General features: G+C 48.7%; 1 long non-coding RNA gene across 1 annotated transcript in view; it reads left to right on the forward strand.

Moving 5' to 3' along the window:
• Positions 1–23439, forward strand: part of LOC129060570 (uncharacterized) — a 70058-nt gene that overhangs the window by 34433 nt on the left and 12186 nt on the right. The window contains exon 2 of the long non-coding RNA XR_008527365.2: positions 7558–12364. This is a non-coding gene — a long non-coding RNA (uncharacterized LOC129060570). The remainder of the gene's footprint in view (positions 1–7557; positions 12365–23439) is intronic.

Consider the following 23439-nt stretch of genomic DNA (forward strand, 5'->3'; position numbering starts at 1 on the left):
GGGTGTTATGAATCATATCACAGGGTATATACTACGTGTGTACATCCACTGTGATATTTGAAGTCATATCTCTCTATGAGATTACAAATAATATCAAAGTGTATGCACCCCTGTGACCTATTAGGAGTAACATCCTTCCAGGCTATTACAGATAATGTCACAAGGTGAACACCTCGTGTGACATTTTGTACACCTTCTGTGACATTAAAAGAAACATCCTCCTAGGATATTACAAGTAATGGCACAGTGTACACACATGGTGTACACTGCCTGTGCCATCAGGAGTAACATTCCCCTAGGATATTACGAATAATATCACAGCAGGTGTACACACATGGTGAACATCCCATGTGACATTAGGCGGGACATGCCCCTAGGATATTAGGAATAGTATCAAAGTCGTTGAACATGCATGATCTACACCCCCGGTGACATTAAAAGTAACATCCCCCTAGGATATTATGAAGAATATCACAGGGAGTACACCCCGTGTGACAGGAGTAACATCCCCCGAGGATAGAACGAATAATATCAGAGGGTGTAGATGCATTGTGACCTTAGTAGTAACATCTCTTTAGGATATTGTAAATCATATCACAGGGTGTACACGCATTGTGACATAGATAGTAACATCCCGCTAGGATATGATGAGTAATATCACAAGGTGTACACCCCCTGTGACAACAGTAGTGACATTCCCCTAGAATATGACGAATAATATCACAGGAGGTGCAGCCCCTGTGATTTACGAGTAACATTTCTGTAGAATATTACAGGTCGTATCACTGTGTGACTCTGTACACCCCCTGTGACATCAGGAGTAACAGCCCACAAAACTATTACGAATAATATCACAGGGTGAACACCCCCTGTGAGAAGAGGAATAATGTGGTTTTAGGACATTATGAATGATATGACAAGGTGTATACACCCTGTGATGTTAGGAGCAATATCCGTCTAGGATATTAGGAATGATATCACAGGGGACACACCTCCTGTGACATTAGGATATTACGAATAATATCCCGAGGTGTACACGCATTGTGACAGTACTAACATCCCTGTGGTATACTATGAATAATATCACAGGGTGTACATCCCTGTGACATTAGGAGTAATGTCCCCTTGAATAGGAGGAATAATATCAAAGAGGATACACACCCCTGTGACATTAGGAGTAACGTCCCCTTGAATAGGAGGAATAATATCACAGAGGGTACACACCCTGTGACTTTAGGAGTATCACTGCTCTGGAATATGAGGAATACTGTCCCAAGGTATTAACCCCCTGGGACCTGAAGAGTAACATCCCACTGGAAGATTAGGAATCATATCAGAGTGTGTACACCAACTGTGATATTAGGAGTCCTATTTATTTTTAGGATATTGGGAATAATATCCCAGTAGGCATACACAAATAGTATGTACGTGTACGGTGATATTAAGAGATATCTCCCTAGGGTACTGCGAATAACATCACAGTGGGTGTACACCCAGTGTGATATTTGAAGTCATATCTCCCTAAGATATGATCAAAAATATCAAAGGGTGAACCCTATCTGTGACATGAAAAGTAACATCTCTGTGGATATTCCGAATAATATCACAGGGTGTACACAGCCTGTGACGTTAGGAGTAGCATCCCCATAAGATATTCCGAGTAATATCACAGGGTGTACAACCCATGTGACATTAACATCTTCTTAGGATATTACGAACAACCTTAGGATATTACAAACGCCCCCTGTGACTTTAAAAGTAACATCCCCCTAGAATATTAGGACTAATATCAAGGGCGTACACCCCGTGTGACATTAGGAGTAACATCTCCCTAGGCTAGTAGGAAGAATATCACTGGGTGTACACCCTCTGTCTTGTTAGGAGTAACATCCTTCTAGGATATTATGAAGAATATCACAAGGTGTACACACACTGTGATATTCGGAGAGAGATCTCCCTGTGATGTAAGGTACATCACAGGATGTACACGCAGGGTGTACACCCACTGCGACATGAAAAGCAGTATCTCCCTATGAGAGTATGAGAAATATCAAAGGGAGAACACTCTCTGTGATATTAGATGTAATGTTTACCATGGATATTACAAATAATATCACAGAGTGTACCCACGTGAGGTACACCCACTGTGGTATTATTTGTACTGTCTTAGATATAACTCTACTATAACACAAAAAGCTATAACTGTAATATCTCTGAGATACTACAAATAATATCACAGTGAGTCTACACACAGTGTACACCCACTGAGATTTACAGTGATATCTCCCTATAGGACTACAAATATTATCGAAGTTTGTGCACCCCCTGTGACCTTAGGAGTAACATCCTTCTGGATATCGGGAATAATAAGGCATACACAACCTGTGACATTTTGTACACTCTTTGTGACATTCAAAGTCACAGCCCCCTAGTATATTAGGAATAATATCAAAGGCAGTTGACGCACACGGTGTACACCCCATGTGACATTAGAAGTAACATCCCCCGAGGATATAATGAAGAATATCAGAGAGTCTAACTGCACGGGGACATGAGGAGTAACATCTCCTAAGGACAATACGAGTAATATCAAAGGGTGTACACTCATTGTGAAATTAGTAGTGACTTCCCGCAAGGATATTACGAATTTTATGACAGGGTCTACATGCCCTGTGACATTAGTAGTCACGTTTTCCTAGAATATTACGAAGAATATAAAAGGGTGCACAGGACCTGTGACTTACGAGTAATATTTCTAGAGAATATTAAACGTAACACCACTGTGGGTACACCCTGTGTGACATTAGCAATAACATCCCACAAAACTATAACGAAAAATTTGACAAGGTGTACACCCTGTGTGACATGAAAATCAACACTTCCCTGGAATATGACGATATTATCACAGAGTGTACATTCCCTGTGATATGAGGAGTGACATCTTCTAAGGATAATACGAGGAAATTGACAAGGTGGAGAAACCGTGTGACACAAGCAGTGAGATCCCACTAGCATATTACGAATCATATCAAAGGGAACATACCTCATGTGACAATAGAAGTAACTTCTCATTAGGAGACTAACAAAAACAACCCAAGGTGTACACACATTTTGACATTCTTCTTTAGGCCCGCTAGGATATTGGGAATAAAACAAGAGTGTATAGAGTCCTGTGACATCAGGATTAACATTCCTCTACAATATTAGGAACATCGCAAGGTGTATACCAACAGTGACTTTAATAGTGGCATCTTCCACAATACGGAAAATAATGTGCCAGGGGGTCAAACAAGAGTGGCAGAAGAGAACACCGTTTAAGAGTAATGGATTAATACACGCCGGCGATGAGAGGAGTAATATCAACGATCTCCCCCCCCGGATACTACGATTCACATGGTAGGGGGGCGAGGGAACACCCTGCGAACCGTGGAGCAATAACACCCCGATTGGGGAGTGGGAGCCAGCCCCCTAGTCCCCCCCTGGCTCCCAGGGGCCCCCTCGCAGGGGGGCGAGGCACCCCCCGCGAGGCGGGGAGTGGGAGCCAGCCCCCTAGTCCCCCCCTGGCTCCCAGGGGCCCCCTCGCAGGGGGGCGCGGCACCCCCCGCGAGGCGGGGAGTGGGAGCCAGCCCCCTAGTCCCCCCCTGGCTCCCAGGGGCCCCCTCGCAGGGGGGCGCGGCACCCCCCGCGAGGCGGGGAGTGGGAGCCAGCCCCCTAGTCCCCCCCTGGCTCCCAGGGGCCCCCTCGCAGGGGGGCGAGGCACCCCCCGCGAGGCGGGGAGTGGGAGCCAGCCCCCTAGTCCCCCCCTGGCTCCCAGGGGCCCCCTCGCAGGGGGGCGAGGCACCCCCCGCGAGGCGGGGAGTGGGAGCCAGCCCCCTAGTCCCCCCCTGGCTCCCAGGGGCCCCCTCGCAGGGGGGCGAGGCACCCCCCGCGAGGCGGGGAGTGGGAGCCAGCCCCCTAGTCCCCCCCTGGCTCCCAGGGGCCCCCTCGCAGGGGGGCGAGGCACCCCCCGCGAGGCGGGGAGTGGGAGCCAGCCCCCTAGTCCCCCCCTGGCTCCCAGGGGCCCCCTCGCAGGGGGGCGAGGCACCCCCCGCGAGGCGGGGAGTGGGAGCCAGCCCCCTAGTCCCCCCCTGGCTCCCAGGGGCCCCCTCGCAGGGGGGCGAGGCACCCCCCGCGAGGCGGGGAGTGGGAGCCAGCCCCCTAGTCCCCCCCTGGCTCCCAGGGGCCCCCTCGCAGGGGGGCGAGGCACCCCCCGCGAGGCGGGGAGTGGGAGCCAGTCCCCTAGTCCCCCCCTGGCTCCCAGGGGCCCCCTCGCAGGGGGGCGAGGCACCCCCCGCGAGGCGGGGAGTGGGAGCCAGCCCCCTAGTCCCCCCCTGGCTCCCAGGGGCCCCCTCGCAGGGGGGCGAGGCACCCCCCGCGAGGCGGGGAGTGGGAGCCAGCCCCCTAGTCCCCCCCTGGCTCCCAGGGGCCCCCTCGCAGGGGGGCGAGGCACCCCCCGCCAGGCGGGGAGTGGGAGCCAGCCCCCTAGTCCCCCCCTGGCTCCCAGGGGCCCCCTCGCAGGGGGGCGAGGCACCCCCCGCCAGGCGGGGAGTGGGAGCCAGCCCCCTAGTCCCCCCCTGGCTCCCAGGGGCCCCCTCGCAGGGGGGCGAGGCACCCCCCGCCAGGCGGGGAGTGGGAGCCAGCCCCCTAGTCCCCCCCTGGCTCCCAGGGGCCCCCTCGCAGGGGGGCGAGGCACCCCCCGCGAGGCGGGGAGTGGGAGCCAGCCCCCTAGTCCCCCCCTGGCTCCCAGGGGCCCCCTCGCAGGGGGGCGAGGCACCCCCCGCGAGGCGGGGAGTGGGAGCCAGCCCCCTAGTCCCCCCCTGGCTCCCAGGGGCCCCCTCGCAGGGGGGCGAGGCACCCCCCGCGAGGCGGGGAGTGGGAGCCAGCCCCCTAGTCCCCCCCTGGCTCCCAGGGGCCCCCTCGCAGGGGGGCGAGGCACCCCCCGCGAGGCGGGGAGTGGGAGCCAGCCCCCTAGTCCCCCCCTGGCTCCCAGGGGCCCCCTCGCAGGGGGGCGAGGCACCCCCCGCGAGGCGGGGAGTGGGAGCCAGCCCCCTAGTCCCCCCCTGGCTCCCAGGGGCCCCCTCGCAGGGGGGCGAGGCACCCCCCGCGAGGCGGGGAGTGGGAGCCAGCCCCCTAGTCCCCCCCTGGCTCCCAGGGGCCCCCTCGCAGGGGGGCGAGGCACCCCCCGCGAGGCGGGGAGTGGGAGCCAGCCCCCTAGTCCCCCCCTGGCTCCCAGGGGCCCCCTCGCAGGGGGGCGAGGCACCCCCCGCGAGGCGGGGAGTGGGAGCCAGCCCCCTAGTCCCCCCCTGGCTCCCAGGGGCCCCCTCGCAGGGGGGCGAGGCACCCCCCGCGAGGCGGGGAGTGGGAGCCAGCCCCCTAGTCCCCCCCTGGCTCCCAGGGGCCCCCTCGCAGGGGGGCGAGGCACCCCCCGCGAGGCGGGGAGTGGGAGCCAGCCCCCTAGTCCCCCCCTGGCTCCCAGGGGCCCCCTCGCAGGGGGGCGAGGCACCCCCCGCGAGGCGGGGAGTGGGAGCCAGCCCCCTAGTCCCCCCCTGGCTCCCAGGGGCCCCCTCGCAGGGGGGCGAGGCACCCCCCGCGAGGCGGGGAGTGGGAGCCAGCCCCCTAGTCCCCCCCTGGCTCCCAGGGGCCCCCTCGCAGGGGGGCGAGGCACCCCCCGCGAGGCGGGGAGTGGGAGCCAGCCCCCTAGTCCCCCCCTGGCTCCCAGGGGCCCCCTCGCAGGGGGGCGAGGCACCCCCCGCGAGGCGGGGAGTGGGAGCCAGCCCCCTAGTCCCCCCCTGGCTCCCAGGGGCCCCCTCGCAGGGGGGTGAGGCACCCCCCGCGAGGCGGGGAGTGGGAGCCAGCCCCCTAGTCCCCCCCTGGCTCCCAGGAGCCGCGGTGGACTCACTGCCTCTTTAGCATATTGTGCGTCATATTATCTCCCCTCTGGAAATTATGAACTATTTCACAGATGGGTGTACACCCGTCTTTATTGGGAGGAATATCATCCTCTTGCTCTCTGAATATTAGGAACGGTATCATAGGGGTGTTTCTACTCCCTGCGGTATTGGGTGTCATATCCTCCTCTCCCGCGTTGCAGTTAGAAACAGTATTAGTGGGGCGTGTCCACCTTCTGTGATATTTAAAGTAATATCATCCTCTTCCCTCCAGTATCATGGGTACAATATCCCTGGGGGGTGTACACTTTCTGTGATATATGTAGTCATATCACCCCCTCCGCCCTGGATTATCATGAAGGACCATCTCGCACGGGGGTGTACACTTCCTGTGATATTGGGAATAATATCCACTTCCCTGTCTCTGAATATTAGGAAAAATATCACAGGGTGGGTGTCCACCTCCTGCTCTATTATGGGGAGTAATATCTGTCTATTATCGGGAGAAATATCATCCCCTCCCTTTCAGGATATTAATAACCATATCACAGGGTGGGTGAACACAGCCTGCGGTGCTGGAATTATTATCATCCTCTGCCCCTCGGGTTACTAGGAACAATATCACAGAAGAGGTGTACAGTCCCTGCGATATTGGGAGTAATATCATACGCTTCTCCCGTGAATATTAGGAGCAATATCACCGGGTGGCTGTACATTCATTGCTATGTTGGCAGTCACGTCATACTCCACCCGCTGGATATTAGGATCAGTGTCCCAGGGTGATTGTACACCTACTGTGATATTAAAACTAATGTCATGCTCTCCATGCCTGGATATTAGGAACAATATCACAGGTAGGTGTCCACCCCCTGCGGTATTAGGAGTCATCATATTATGAATTATTAAACATCAGCCCCATTAATAATTATCAATGGCAATATTAATTATTAGTAGAACTTTATTAATCATTAATGATTATTTTAAAGAGGATTCTGCATGATTAAAATTAATTCTTACTATTAATGTCATTTTTAATAATATTAGTTATTAATATTATTAATCATTGTCTTATTACCAACATCACTTACGATGGATTTAAGTAACATTAATGACGGATATCATTATTTTATTATTACTATTGATATTGCTATTAATTATTAATAGTAATCATTAATATTTTTAATCCGCATGAAGTTTTACTGTCTCCACTGTAGTTATTAATATCGATGATTACTATTAATTGCTATTATATTTATTATTTATTAATATTAATAATTAATAAAACTGTTCCCGATATCCGTGGGGGAGAGGATATGACTCCCATTATCGCAGAAAGTGTACACCCCTCTAGGATGTGACTCCTAATAGTCAGGGGGTAGAGGATGACATGATGGAAAATATCGCACTGGGTGGACATCCCTCCTGTGATCCTGTTGCTGATCTCCAGGCGGGGAGTGGACGGTATGAATCCCACGAATCCAGAAGGTGTAGACCTCCCCGGTGATATTGTCCCTAATATCCAAAGGGAGGAAAATTATCGTCTCTTCCCCTGGATATTAGGGAGGGTATGAGAGGGGGAGGGTGTACATTCCCTGCGATATTCAATGTAATCTTATCCTCTCCCTCCCAGGGTATTAAGAACAATATGACAGGAGGGGTGTACACCCCCTGCGATATTGGGAGTCATATCATCCTGTCGCCCTGAGGAGAGAAGGCATTTCTCTTTCCGTCTCCTGTCTCTGAAGAGGAGGACGAAGTAAAAGTTGAAAAACAAGAGGAATGAAGCCAGTGGCAAGACCAGCCGGTGCCACTGATGAGCCGGCCTGAGGTGAAAAGATGAACCTCCCCCACCCCCACTCGAAGCACATGTGCTCTGAATCCACCACGAAAGACCCTTTCAGGTGGAACCTCTTAGAGTTGTAAGCCCTGAGAAAAGGGCCAGGAACTCTGTCTTCCTTCGGGGGGAGCTCCGCTCTTAAGACGCGTCTCCTGTCTCCTGGAGAGGATTAAAAGGAACATGGTCCTCCTGGAATCCGGTGTCTGAGGGGTTTGTCCGCGGCTCGTCCTGCTCCGCTTCTTGGTTCAACATGACCGGGAATTGAACCTGAGCCGTGGCAGTGGGCGTGCCGATTCCTAACCACCAGACCACCGGGGAACTTAGAGCTTTGTGGGAAATAGATTGCCCGACATTAGAAGTGGCTCGGCCGTCAGAAGGAAGCCTGGACAGGTCCCTTGTTTCTCAGGTGTGGCACAAGGGAACTGGGAAAGGATACCTAGACCAGTTCCCATACATAGACACCTGGTGACGGCTGGTGCTAGAACCCCCACAGTGGCTTAAGAGGGCAGGCAGCAGCAACACTAGTAGCAAAGGGACAGATAGCTAAGGAAGGATCCTGCTCCACCCGCCCACGGAAATCAACTCCTCAAGTTCTGTTCGACCCAACATCAGAAGGTCCACTGCAGGAGATAGCACCAGTGATCCCAGTGGTGCCCTCCCCTTCCCAGGGAAAGAGGCTCCCCACTCTTGAGCCCACAGTGCTTGCGCCTCCGCAAGACAAGCCTATCCCTAGGCCATCCAGAGTAGACAAGAGAGGAAGTGAAGACTCGGGAGAAACCCCTCCCTTGGCAGCTGGTTGATGACCCAAAACGGGGATCCAAATGCCCCTGAGAGAGCAGCGGTATGCTGGGAGAGATGAGGATGGTCACGTGGTGGACAGGCGTGTTTTTCTCTACCAGCCCTTCACCTCTGCCGACCTTCTCCACTGGAAAAACAATAACCCGTCCTATCCCGAAAAGCCACAGGCTGGAATTGATTTGCTCCAAACTATTCTCCAGACCCACAACCCCACCTGGGCTGATCGCCACCAGTGGCTCATGTTCCTCTTTCACAGAGATGAAAGGCGGAGGGTGCTCCAAGCAGCAACTGAGTGGCTAGAGGAACAGGCACCAGCTGATTCTCAAAACCCCCAAGAGTACAGAAGGACCCAGTTACCAGGAACCGACCCCCAGTGGGACCCAAATGAAAGAGAGGATATGCAAAGGCTAAACCGAGACAGGGAAGCTCTCTTGGAAGCATTCAAGAGGGGAGCTCAGAAGGCCACAAACGTTATCAAGGTCTCTGAGGTTATTCAGGGAAAAGAAGAAAGTCCAGCACAATTCTACCAGAGACTGTGTGAGGCCTATCGTATGTGTACTGGCTTTCATCCCCATAGCCCTGAAAATCAGCGCACGATTCACGTAGTTTGAGCCAGTCAGAGCGCAGAAGACATGTGAAGAAAACTGCAGAAACAGGCTGGGTTTGCAGGGATGAATACATCACAATTTTTAGAAATAGCTAAACAGGTGTTTGTAAACAGGGATGCAGTAAGCTATAAGGAAAACCACAAAGAGAGTGAACGTCAGGCCCGGTGAAACACCGACCTGTTAGCTGCAGCAATCAGAGGGGTCCCCCCAGAGAGGCAAGGGAAGGGGGGCCCTGGGAAAGAAACTCAGCTTGGCTGTCAGAGTTGGCAGCGTGAGCAGTGTGCTTATTGAACAGAAATCGGACATTGGAAGAACAGATGCCCTCAGCTGAAAAGAAAACAAGGTGACTCAGAGCAAGAGGCCCCGGACAAGGAGGAAGGGGCCCAGCTCGACCTGGCAGAAGTGTTCTTGGACTGAGGGAGACCGGGCTCAAGGGTCCCCAAAGAGCCTGTGGACAGAATGACAGTCGGGGGTAGAGACGTTGATTTTCTTGTAGATACCGGTGCTGAACATTCGGTAGTAACCGCCCCGGTCGCCCCCTTCTCCAAAGAGACTATTGACATCATCGGAGCCACGGGGGTTTCAGCAAAGCAAGCTGTCTGCTTGCCTCGGACTTGCACTGTAGGAGGACATAGAGTGATTCATCAGTTTTTGTCCGCGCCTGACTGTCCCTTGCCCTTGTTGGGAAGGGACTTGCTTAGCCAGCTGAGAGCCACTGTCTCTTTGACAGAGCACGGCTCTTTGCTGCTAAAGTGACCCGGAACGGGAAGCATTATGACCCTTACGGTCCCCCGAGAGGAGGAATAGAGACTTTTCTTAACTGAGCTGGGCCAAGAGAGAAGACCAGCTCTGGCTAAGCGGTGGCCAAGAGTAGGGGCGGAAGACAACCCTCCAGGGTTGGCAATCAACCAAGCCCCCAGACTCATAGAAGTGAAGCCTGGGGCCCAGCCGGTTAGGCAAAAACAGGACCCGGTCCCCGGAGAAGCTCTTCAAGGTATCCAGGTCCATCTCAAGCACCTAAGAACTTCTGGAATTCGAGTTCCTTCTCAGTCCCATGGAACACTCCCCTCCTGCCTGTTCCCAAGCCAGGGACCAAGGACTACAGGCCGGTACAGGATTTGCGCTTGCTTCATCAAGCTACAATGACTTTCCATCCAACACTACCTAACCCGTACACATTGTTGGGGTTGCTGCCAGCTGAGGACAGCTGGTTCACCTGCTTGGACCTGAAAGAAGCTTTCTTTCATATCAGATTAGCCCCAGAGAGCCAGAAGCTGTTTGCCTTTCAGTGGGAAGATCCGGAGTCAGGTGTCACTACTCAGTACACTTGGACCCGGCTTCCCCAAGGGTTCAAGAACTTCCCCACCATCTTCGGGGAGGCGTTGGCCCCAGACCTCCAGAAGTTTCCCACCAGAAACATAGGCTGCCTGTTGCTCCAGTAGGTTGATGACCTTTTGCTGGGACACCCTATGGCAGTCGGGTGTGCCAAGGGAATAGATGCCCTGCTCCAGCACCTGGAGGACTGTGGGTATAAGGTGTCCAAGAAAAAGGCTCAGATCGGCCGACAGCGGGTACGTTCCTTGGGATTTACTATCTGACATGGGGAACGCAGCCTGGGAGCAGAAAGAAAGCAGGTGATTTGCAATCGACCGGAGCCTAAGAGCGGAAGGCATGTGAGAGAATTCTTAGGAGCTGTGGGGTTTTGTAGACTGTGGATCCCAAGCTTTGCAGTATGAGCCAAGCATTTGTATGAGGTCACAAAGGGGGGGACCAGGAACCTCTCGTATGGGGATCCCAACAGCAGCAAGCCTTTCATGAGTTAAAGGAAAAAACGGATGGCAGCCCCAGCCCTGGGGCTACCTGATCTGACAAAGCCTTTTCCATTGTATGCGTCAGAGAGAGAAAAGATGGCAGTTGGAGTTTTCACCCAAACTGTGGGGCCCTGGCCGAGGCTGGTGGCCTACCTCTCTCAACAACTAGACGGGGTTCCTAAAGGATGGCCCCCGTGTTTGAGGGCCTTGGCAGCAACTGCCCTGCTAGTACAAGAAGCAAATAAGCTGACTCCTGGGCAAAACCTGCACATAAAAGCCCCCCATGCTGTGCTGACTCTAATGAATACTAAAGGACACTGTTGGCTAATGAATGCTAGACTCACCAAGTACCAAAGTTTGCTCTGTGAAAATCCCCATATAACCACTGAAGTTTGGAACACCCTAAACCCTGCCACCTTGCTCCCGGTATCAGAGAGAGCCCTGTCGAGCATGATCGTGTACAAGTGTTGGACGCAGTTGACTCTAGCAGACCTGACCTCCAGGACCAGCCTTGGGCATCAGTAGACCGGGAACTGTAAGTGGACGGGAGCAGCTTCATCAAGCCACAAGGAGAGAGATGTGCAGGGTATGCAGTGGTAACCCTGGACACTGTGGTTGAAGCCAGATCGTTGCCCCAGGGCACTTCAGCCCAGAAAGCTGAACTCATTGCTTTAATTCGGGCCTCAGAACTCCCTGAAGGTAAGACTGTCAACATTTACACTGATTCTCGGTATGCCTTTTGAACGCTTCAAGCGCATGGAGCATTCTAGAAAGAAAAGAGCCTATTGAACTCTGGGGGAAAAGACAGAAAATATCAACAAGGAATCTTGCAATGATTAGAAGCAGTATGGAAACCCCACAAGGTGGCAGTTACGCATCGCAGAGGACACCTGCGAGCTTCCACCTTGGTGGGTTTGGGGAATTCCCGCGCTGACTCAGAGGCTGGAAAAGCAGCATCTGCCCCCTTCCGGGCACCAGTCACAGCCCCTCTGCTCCCTCAGGCACCTGATCTTCTACCTACTTCTTCTAAAGAAGAAAGAGACTTTCTCCAGGTAGAGGGAAGGACAAGTGATGGAGAAAGGATCGACTGGGTTACCAGATGGGAGAGCAGCTGTGCCACAGCTGCTAGGAGCCACAGTTGTACTGGCTTTCCATGAAACCACCCATCTAGGTCAGGAATCACCGCAAAAGTTGTTAGGCCAGTATTTCGACATCGCGCATTTGTCAGCCCTTGCCAACACGGTGACGCAGCCGTGTGGTGTGTAACCTGCCGACAGCATAAGGCGAGGCAAGGTCCAGCCATTGAGTCCGGCATACAAGCTGATGGAGCAGCCCCCTTTCAAGATCTCCAGGTAGACTTCACAGAGATGCCAAAGTGTGGAGGTAACAAGTATTTACTTGTTCTTGGGTGTACCTAATCTGGGTGGGTGGAGGCTTCTCCAACACGAACTGAGAAAGCTCGTGAACTAGCCCGTGTGCTTCTTTGAGATCTCATTCCTAGATTTGGACTGCCCTTACGGATCGGCTCAGATAACGGGCCTGCGTTTGTGGCTGACTTGGGGAACAGAAGACGGCACAGGTATCGGGGATCACATGGAAACTACATGCCGCCTACCGGCCTCAGAGTTCCGGAAAGGTGGAGTGGATGAATCGGACTATCCAAAATAGTATTCTTGTCTTCCCCGCTGGATATTAAAAACAATACCACAAGGGGCGTCCAACCACCTGCCAAAGTTGAGGGGATGTTATCCTCTCCACCCCGCCCCCGGATATTAGAGACAACAACTCAGGGGTAATGTACACCCACTGCTTTCTTGGGAGTAATATCATCCTCTCCCTTCTTGGATATGAGGCAAAATATCACAGTGTGCGTGTACGCCTGTCGCGAAATTGGATGTAATGTCATCCTGTGCCTCCCTGGATATGACGAACAATATCACGGGGGTTGTACAACTTCTGAGATATGGGGAGTGATATCATCCTCTCCCCTCTGGAAGTCAGGGACTATATCACAGGGGTAGTGTACACCCTCTGTGATGTTGGGTCTAATATCGTCCTCCCGCCCCCTGGATATTACAAACCATATCACAAGGGGCGTGTACACACACTTTGATATTGGTATGAATACCATCCTCTCCCTCTTTGGATATTCGGCGCAATATTTCAGGTGGGGTGTACACCACCTGCGATATTAGAAGTAGTATTATTTTCTCCCCCCGTGGATATTAGCAACAATATCACAGGGGCTGTGAATATCCCCTGCAATATTTCGAGTAGTATCGTCATCTCCCCTCATGAATATTAAGAACAATATCGTGGGGGGACCTGTACACCCCCTTTGATATTTGATATCATCCTCTTCCCCCCGGATATTAGGAACAATATCAGGAAGGGATGGACACACCCTGCGATATTTGCTGTCATCTAATTGTCTCTCCCCTAGATATTAGGAAAAATGTAACTGGGGATGTGAACAGCCCTGCGATATTGGGAGAAGTATCATCCTCTCCCCCCTTGCATATTAGGAACAATAGCACGGGGTGGGGGGTGGGGGTGTACTGCCTCTGCGATATTGGGAGTAAAATTATCCTCTCTTCCCCTGGATATTAGGAAGGGTATCAGAGTGGAAGGGTGTACATTCCCTGCGATGCTCAATGGAATCTTATCCTCTCCCTCCCAAGGTACTAAGAACAATATGACAAGAGGGTCATACACCCTCTGCGATATTGAGAGTCATATCATCCTCTTTCGCTCTGCATATGAGGAACAATATCACAGGGTTGTGTACACCCCCTGCGATATTGGGAGTAATATCATCCTCTCTCCCTCTGGATATGAGGAAGAGTATCACAGGGCCGTGGACGCCCCCTGCGGTAGTGGGAGTGATATCATCCTCTCTCCCTCTGGATATGAGGGAGAGTTTCCCAGGGATGTGTGCAACCCCTGCAATATTGGGAATAATATCCTGTCGCCCTCTGGATATCAGGAAGAGTATCACATGGGTGGGTACACTCCCTGCAACACGGGGAGTGATATCATCCTCTGCCCCCCGGATGTTCAAAACCAAATCATGCGGTTGGTACACCTGTTGCGATATTGGGAGTAATATCTTCCTCTCTCCGCCTGGATATTAGGAGTAATACCACAGGGGTGGTTTATATCCCCTGCGATATTGGGAGTAATATCACCCTCTCTCCCCCTGGATATTAGGAACAACATCCCAGGGAGGTGTCCACCCCCTGGGATATTGGTGTCAAACCCCCTGTGATATTAGGAGTCATATCATGCTCTCGCTGAAGGGGTGGCCTGCCCCTCCACACCTGTGGGTATTTCTAGTCTCGTGGGATGAGAGACGGAGAAAAGAAATAAGGCACACAGACAAAGTAGAAAGAAACAACAGTGGGTCTAGGGGACTGGCACTCAGCACACCAAGGACCTGCACCGGCACCGGCCTCTGAGTTCCCTCAGTTTTCATTGATTATTATTCTCATTATTTCTGCAAAAAGAATGTAGTAGGAGAGCAGGGTGATAATAAGGAGAAGGTCAACAAAAGACATGGGAGCAAAAGAATCTATATCATGATTAAGTTCAAGGGAAGGTACTACACCTGGACGTGCACGTTGGCCTGATTTATGTTTCTCTCCACCTGAACATCTCAGCGGAGTAAAGAATAACAAGGCAGCATTACTGCAAGCATGTCTCCCCTCCCGCCACAGGGCAGCTTTTCTCCTATGTCAGAGTTGAACAAGTGTACAGTCGGGTTTTACACCGAGACATTCAGTTCCCAGGGGCAAGCAGGAGACAGTGGCCTTCCTCCATCTCAGCTGCAAGAGACTTTCCTCTTTTACTAATCCACCTCAGTACAGACCCTTTACGGGTGTCAGGCTGGGGGACAGTCAGGCCTTTCTCATCCCACGAGGCCATATTTCAGACTGTGACATGGGGAGAAACTTTGGACAACACACCGCTGTCAAGGGCAGAGGTCCCTGCGGCTTTCCACAGTGCATTGTGACCTTGGTTTATTGAGACTAGAGAATGGCAATGACTTTTTCCAAGTATACTGCCTATAAACATTTTGTTAACAAGGCACATCCTGCACAGCTCTAGATCCCGTAAACCTTGATTTTATACAACACATGGTTTTGTGAGCTCCAAGTTGGGTCCAAGTGGCTGGGTCAAAGTGGCTGGGGCAAAGCTACAAATTAACAACATCTCAGCAAAGCCATTGTTTAAAGTTCAGGTCTTTTTCAAAATGGAGTCTCTTATGTCCTCCGTTTCTACATAGACACAGTGACAGTCTGATCTCTCTTTCTTTTCCCTACATTTCCCCCTTTTCATTTTGACAAAACCGCCATCGGCATCATGGCCCATTCTCGCTGGTCACTGTTTCTCCAGAGCTGCCGGATACACCCGTAGAATAACAATAGAGAACACAGACATACAAGGATTAATACAAAATTTGCAATAGTGGAATTTCCAGTGGTTTTAACCCAAGTGACAGGGTTAAGATTTGTGAGGCTATTAACAGATTTTACCATTGCCTCCCTTTCTGGCACCAGATTTCACTGGGCTTTTGATGTTTCAAAAATTTGTTCTTTCAATTTAGAAACATCTAAGGTTAGATTATCTTCTCTTCCTTGTAGATGGCATCTAACCATGTCCCAGTGATGTTCAGATTCGTTCTTGGCTCCAGGTGTAATACAAAAATCTGATGTATTCCAGTCACACTGTAACTGAGAAAGATATTCCAAGCTCATGAGCCTATCTCCCATCCAGATAACAGTTTGTCTAAGATCATTAATTGGATTTCCCAATTTTTGATCTATTTGAGTCTAAGAATTCCACAATTTTGAGGAATTCTTTTGCCAATTATTCACATATTCTGCAGTTTGAACAGAGGAGTGTAAAGCAATTCCAGCAGCTGCAGCAGTAGCTGTGACTGCAATAAGACCCATAATCACTGCAATTAAAGTAAAAATGAATTTTTTAGATCTGGTTAGGACTCCTTTCAATACTTCTGTGATGATATGTACGGATGGAGAAGCCTCCCACGGTTGGTCCGTGGACACGGGGATCCACACGCCTTCTCTTGCCATTACTAACAGAACACGATGCTGCCAATCCAAAGTTGAATCAATGCAAGTAAACAACCTGCAATTTTCACAGGTTATAGTTTGGGAATCTGGTTTAAGAACTATGTTTCCTACAACCAGCATAGAAGGGGGTTTTACACAACTTTGCAAAGGAATTGTCAGATTGGAACTTAGGTTAATAGTATAATATGGCTTATGATTTCTTCTTCCCATAAGTTGATTTCCAGACCAAATTCTAATGTGGTATGAGGCCACAGTGAGCTTCCATAATTCTGGGTGTTCAGGACCAACAACAGGACTAAGTAACTTTGGTCAGGGTGATGAAATCCCCTTTTCACCCCCTTTCCAATGATAGGGTGATTCTAGCCTTCTATAAACCTGGTCTAGCTTTTTAGTTAAATCACTATCATAGGCTGGATTAGTGGGCCAGACAGATGGAGCCTGTGAACATGAGTGAGTCTGGCCCATACAATCATAATATAATTGGCCTCGAGGGGCCCAGTCTATAATAATTCCAAATTTATGGTTTTGTAGTACCACTGCAGTATCAGCCACACATTCTTCCCAAACTAAGACTTCTGGGTCTTTTGATTCTTTTGGAATTTCCTTGGGACATGGTTTCCCTTTAGGCCTAAATTGTAAGGATCTTTGATAGGAAGAATTCTGTAAATTATTCACTTGTGACTCAAGTGACATTCCACTTATCCTATGATAAGTAAATTTACTGGTGGCACTGACAGTAGGTACTTCTACCAATCAATTTTGGATTGTGGGCATTAAGCATCCTGGTGCTTTTCCCAGGCAAATAGGAGGATAATGGTACCCAGTGGAAATGTTTATCATCATTCCTTCTTCTTCAGGTTGGGCAGGGCCACGGTCATCTGTGGGGCCTTGTACCCATGCACTGTTATTAACATCTACTTCAATAGGATTATCTATCCAAGTGACTGCCCGAATTCAGGCTGGGAAAGGCACATAGGCCCAATAAGTATAGTTAGCTGCAGCGGCTCCTGCAGACATAGGGAGACTTACCACCGTTGATACAATCACGAAAGCTGCAAGCAGCATATTCTCTGGAGTTTGTGTTACCCTGGTGTTTTCCAGGCTTTTTTCAGCTAACTGTGCCAGCTTCTTTAGCTGGGGCCAGGTCGGAGGCTCCGCCTTCTTGGTGGATGGCAGCTTCATCTGTTCTTCTGATATCACCATTTTGTTCACCCTGCGAGTTGATGATGTTCGATTGCGGGTTCTCTGTCTCTGCAGAGGCGCCTTCCTTTGCATCTCTGGTGGGTTCATTGTAGAACTTCACATGTCTAGCGGGTACCCAAACAGGAAGCTGATTTTCTCCTGCTGAAACACAAGCAAAACCTCTCCCCCATGTTATCACCTTACCTATTTCCCATGTTTTATGTTTGTTGTGTTTCCACCAAGTCAGTTTTCCCTCATGTGGGCTGTTCTTTTTACCAGTCAAATGTTGTTCTGCAGAAGTAGTGGTCTGATTTCTATATATATTTTAAAAATTTAAAGTATAGAGTGCTAGATTAAGTTGCATCTGGGTAGTGTTATACTCATTACTGTCTTTTTCCTTTTTTTATTTTGTTTAACCAATTGAGCTTTGAGTGTTCTATTAGTTCTTTCAATTATGGCCTGTTCTTGGGAATTAGAAAGGATTCCTGTTGCATGTGTAATATTCCACTGATTTAAGAATATTTGAAATCCTTTACTAGAGTATCCTGGCCCATTATCTGTTTTAATTTTTTCTGGAACTCCCATGACTGCAAAAGAAGATAATAAATGTCTTTTAACATGGGAAGTACTTTCTCCTGTCTGGCAGGTTGCCCATATGAAATGTGAATAAGTATCAACTGTCACATGGACAAATGACAATTTTCAAAATGAAGGTGCATGTGTAACATCCATTTGTCATAATGCATCAGGACATAAGCTTCTGGCATTAACTCCTGCCTCTTGAGTGGGCAGGTGTAAGACTTGACACTGAGCACAATGTTGTACAATATTTTTTGCTTGTTTCCGTGTGATATCAAATTTGTTTTTTAATCCTGTTGCATTTACATGAGTCAGCGCATGAAGTTCTTGTGCTTCCATGAAGGCAGATGATACTAGCAAATCAGCTTGTTCATTGGCCTTAGTTAAAGGCCCTGGGAAATTAGTATGTGCTCGAATATGAGTAATATAAAATGGGAAATTTCTCTTTTCTCACAGTTTGTTGTAACAATTTAAACAGCCGATTTAACTGATCATCCATCCTGTATTTGATTAGGGTTGTCTCATCATCCTTTGTAGCCTGTACTACATATGCAGAATCTGAAACAATGTTAATAGGCTGATTAAAATCTTGTAACACTGAAATGACAGCAATCAATTCTGCTCTTTGAGATGAGCGATATTGAGTTTCAATGACTCATTCTTTTGGCCCAGTGTAAGCCACTTTTCCATTGCTGGAACCCTCAGTAAACACTGTGAGAGCATTTTCTAAAGGTTTATGTCTGGTAATTTTAGGTAAAATCCAAGTAGTCAATTTCAAAAACTGGAAGATTTTTGCTTGTGGGTAATGATTATCAATAATTCCCACAAAATCAGCAAGACCAATCTGCCATGCACCAGAATTGATAAAGCTTGTCCAACCTGTTCCTTGTTTAAAGGAACAGTGATTTTATCTGGGTCATTTCCACACAATTTTACTATTCGTAGTCTTGCCTGACCAATTAATGTAGCCATTTGATCTAAGTACAATGTAAAAGTCTGAAGTTTACTGTGGGGAAGGAATGACCACTCCACAAGATCTGTATTTTGAACAATAATGCCTGTTGGAGAATGTGCAGTAGCAAAAATTAAAAGTTGAACTGGGGCTAAGTGATGTATTCTATTTACTTGTGCTGACTGAAATTTTTCTTCAACTAATTCAATTTCTTTAGTTGCCTCTGGAGTTAATGTTCTTTTACTATTCAAGTCTGGATCCCCTCTGAAGATAGAGAACAAATTTGATCTGGCATAAGTAGGGATGCCTAGAGTTGGCCGAATCCAATTAATATCTCCTAGCAATTTTTGAAAGTCATTTAATGTTCTTAATGTGTCTTTTCTTATTTCTACCTTGTGTGGTTGAATTTTTCTCTCCTCTACCTGCATTCCCAAATAATGAAAAGGAGTGGAGGTCTGAATCTTATCAGATGCCATTGTCAGGCCTGCGTTTGCAACCTGTGTCTGCAGAAATGTGTAACAGTCAATTAATTTGTCTCTTGTTTCTGCAGCACACAAAATATCATCAAGATAATGAATGATATAAGAGTCTGAAAACTTGTCTCTAACTGGTTGAAGAACTTGAGCTACAAAAGTCTGACACATAGTTAGACTACTAAGCATTCCCTGAGGCAACACTTTCCACTGAAATCTGGTGGCTGGTTCTTCATTATTTATGGCTGGTATCATAAAAGCAAATTTTTCAAAATCCTGTTTTGCCAGAGGAATGGTAAAAAAGCAATCTTCAGATCAATTATAATTAAAGGCCAATCTTTGGGGATCACGGCTGGAGAGGGCAGCCCAGGTTGGAGAGGCCCCATGGGTTGAATTCTTGCATTAACGGCTCTTAAATCGGTTAGCATGCGCCCTCTGCCTGATTTTTTCTGACTTGCAAACACAGGAGAATTCCAAGGCGGAAATAAAGGCTCAATATGTCCCTTTTCTAATTGTTCCTTTGCCAAGAAGTGTAAGGCCTGCAGCTTTTGTTTCGGTAGTGGCCACTGATTTACATATACAGGCTTTTCCATTTTCCAAGCTCATGGAATGAGTTTTGGAGGCTCTACAGTGGCCACCCCGCAAAAGGATACCCTAGTCCTTTTCTTTCTGGATTTCCCTTAGCCTCAACCGGAACTTTAATGTCTTCTCCATTTTTCCCTAGTCCTTTTCCAGGGAGATATCCCATTTGTGTCATGATTTTTTGACTCAGGGGGCTGTATACGGAGACTGGAATAGTAATCTCTGCATACCACTGTTCTAATAAGTCTCGGCCCCATAAATTAATTGGAATAGAAGTAATCATAGGCTGAACTGTACTTTCTTGATTATCAGGTCCTAGACAATGTGAAATTTTGGCACTTTGATACACTTCTGAGGCAGTGCCCACACCAACAAATCCTGCAACAGGCTTTTGTTTAGACCAATTATTTTTGGCCATTGATTTAAGGCAATGATAGAAACATCAGCCCCAGTACCTACTAATCCTTCAAACTGCTTTCCCTGAATAGTAACTGTACACACAAGTCTATTCTCTGAGACCTGACTAGCCCAATAAACAGCTTTCGCAGCAGGGTTGGTACTTCCAAACCCTCCTGTTCTTTCTGTTTTGCTATCCCCAATTTTAATATAAGGCAAGAGCAGTAATTAAGCAATTCTATCACCTGGATTGGCACTCCAGGGAACAGTAGAGCTGATCACTAACTGAATTTCCCCTTTATAATCTGAATCAATTACCCCAGTATGAATTTGCACTCCCTTCAGATTTAGACTTGATCGTCCTCAAATAAGGCCTACCGTCCCTTCTGGCAGCGGGCCATATACCCCTGTAGGAATCTTTTGCGGGGGCTCTCCAAGGAGTAAAGAAATCATTTGTGTAGAACATAAATCTACTGCAGCGCTGCCTGCTGTGGCGGGGGAGAACTGTTGTATTGTTGTAATTGGCCGATTTCCTGAAATGGTGGTATTTACTGTGGGGGTTGTTGTCCCTGAAAATCCTCAAGAAAAAATGGCTGAATCAGGAATGCCCCACTTTTTTGCAGGGCCTGGGACTGGCCCCTGTTCCTTTTTCCTGACAATGGTTGTCCATTTTTATCGAATGTAGAACGACATTCCTTAGCCCAATGATTTCCTTTTCCACATCTTGGACACAGGCCAGGAGGCTCCTTTTTATTGCTCTGTTTATTTAAGCCTGGGCAATTCTTTTTTAGATGACCGATTTGACCACAATCATAACATTTTCCCCCAAATGTTTCAACTTGTCCTCCTAAAGCAGCCCCTGTAATTGCTTGAGCCAATAGCATTGCTTTATGCATAGCTCCTCCAATCCCATCACAGGCCTTCACCTATTCTGTAATTACATCAACTCCTGCTGAAACCTTTCCTCTTAATGGCTTTATGGCCGATTGACATTCTGGATTTTCATTTTGAGAAGCCATTATTTCTACAATAACTTTTCGGACGTTATTAACTGCAATGGATTTTGGAGCTGCATCTTGCAACCTTGCCACAAAGTCTGGATATGGCTCCTTAGAGCTTTGTCTGATTGAACTAAAAGAAGGGCAGGAGATTCCTGGGTCCTGAATCTTTTCCCAGGCCCTGAGGCAAATAGCCCTTAGTTGTTCAATAGCTTCATTTTCCATTACTGATTGTTGGTTAATAGTGCCCCAATTTGGACCTGTTCCTAGCAATTGGTCTGCATCTATATAAACAACAGGGTTAATAGCATGATTTTTATGTACCTGTTCTTGTACCCCATCAATCCACCAGGTTTTAAACTGTAGATACTGAGAGGGTGAAAGGGAAGATTTAGCCAAAATTTCCCAATCATAAGGAATAAGTCTATTTCCACGAGCAATGGAATCTAATAATGTTCTCATATAAGGAGACGTGGTTCTTTCGTATCTTTTAACATTTTCTTTCTGCTTCTTTCATATCTTTTAACATTTTCATGGTGAAAGATTCATATCTAGCCTCAGTTCGGACAGACGCTCCTGCTTGACTCCCTTTCCCGGCCGGCATCGGTTGTAACATTACCGGATACTGCCATGCCTCAAGATCTCCCCGTTTTCTGGCTGTAGCAATGGTCCCATGCAGTGCACTATCTCGTCCACTAGGTGGTAATGTAGGATCAAACGCCATCGCCCTGGGTTGTTGCTATAGTGCCTTGCTATTTGGCACAGGACGCACAGCCTGAGATCCATACGGAACCTCTGGAGATGGCGGATACTGACATTCGGCTGGCGGCTGGTGTTGACAAACTACCGATGGTTGGGTTTTATTTTCTACTGGCTGCTATTGCGGATACTGTGCCTGGATTGGCTTTTGAGATTGTGATGTCACAGGCATCTGAACCGCAGGAGAAGGAGTTGGTGGCCATCGTGGTTTAAACTCTGATGGCCCAAATAATTCTGGACCTCCTTCCCCCAGTTTTGATGATTCAGGATATATTACCTCCTGTAATTGATTATAGTCAACATTTTGGGTTGACCGAGCCATTCCAGGCTCTACTGCATTTTTACAACGTGAACTTTCCATTCCTTTTTTAACTCTGTTCCTGCCTCTTCTTCACAATCTATTACTCAGCTTTCAGGGGCATCAAAGACTGAAATGCTGTCTTCTTCTCTTTGAAATGGTTCTAAAGTTGCTTTAGTAATGGCCCAATCATTCCATACTGTAAGTGGGATGATTTCACCTTCCCTAGTTGCTTGTTTTAGTTCTTTGCCAATTTCTTCCCAATCTTTTAAATCTAAAGTTCCCTATTCTGGAAACCATGGGCAGACTTGTTCTATTGTTTGAGATAGCGTGACTAGATTTTCTGTAGAAGCTTTAACTCCCCGTCTTAAGAGAATTTTAATGAAGCTGAGATAAGAGGCATATTTACTTTCAATTTGCCCCATTGTTACCCTGGATTCCTCCAAGGGCACAAGCTTACCGCAAGGCTGACTGGATGTACTCGGGAATCTCTCGTCGGCTGTCCTCAATGTTCACATTGTTAGCGTACCTTCACCCTAGAGAAAGGCACCTGCGTTGGGTGGCAGAAGAAGGGGTGGCCTGCCCCTCCACAGCTGTGGGTATTTCTAGTCGGGTGGCATGAGAGACGGAGAAAAGAATTAAGACACAGAGACAAAGTAGAAAGAAACAACAGTGGGTGTAGGGGACTGGCACTCAGCACACCAAGGACCTGCACCGGCACCGGCCTCTGAGTTCCCTCAGTTTTTATTGATTATTATTTTCATTATTTCTGCAAAAAGGAATGTAGTAGGAGAGCAGGGTGATAATAAAGAGAAGATCAGCAAAAAACATGGGAGCAAAAGAATCTATATCATGATTAAGTTCAAGGGAAGGTACTATGCCTGGACGTGCACGTAGGCCAGATTTATGTTTCTCTCCACCTGAACATCTCAGCGGAGTAAAGAATAACAAGGCAGCATTACTGCCAACATGTCTCGCCTCCCGCCACAGAGCAGCTTTTCTCCTTTGTCAGAGTTGAACAAATGTACAGTCGGGTTTTACACCGAGACATTCAGTTCCCAGGGGCAAGCAGGAGACAGTGGCCTTCCTCCATCTCAGCTGCAAGAGACTTTCCTCTTTCACTAATCCACCTCAGCACAGACC

This window comes from Pongo abelii, chromosome 6 (genome assembly GCF_028885655.2).
Source record: "Pongo abelii isolate AG06213 chromosome 6, NHGRI_mPonAbe1-v2.0_pri, whole genome shotgun sequence".
In the NCBI taxonomy this organism is placed as follows: domain Eukaryota; kingdom Metazoa; phylum Chordata; class Mammalia; order Primates; family Hominidae; genus Pongo; species Pongo abelii.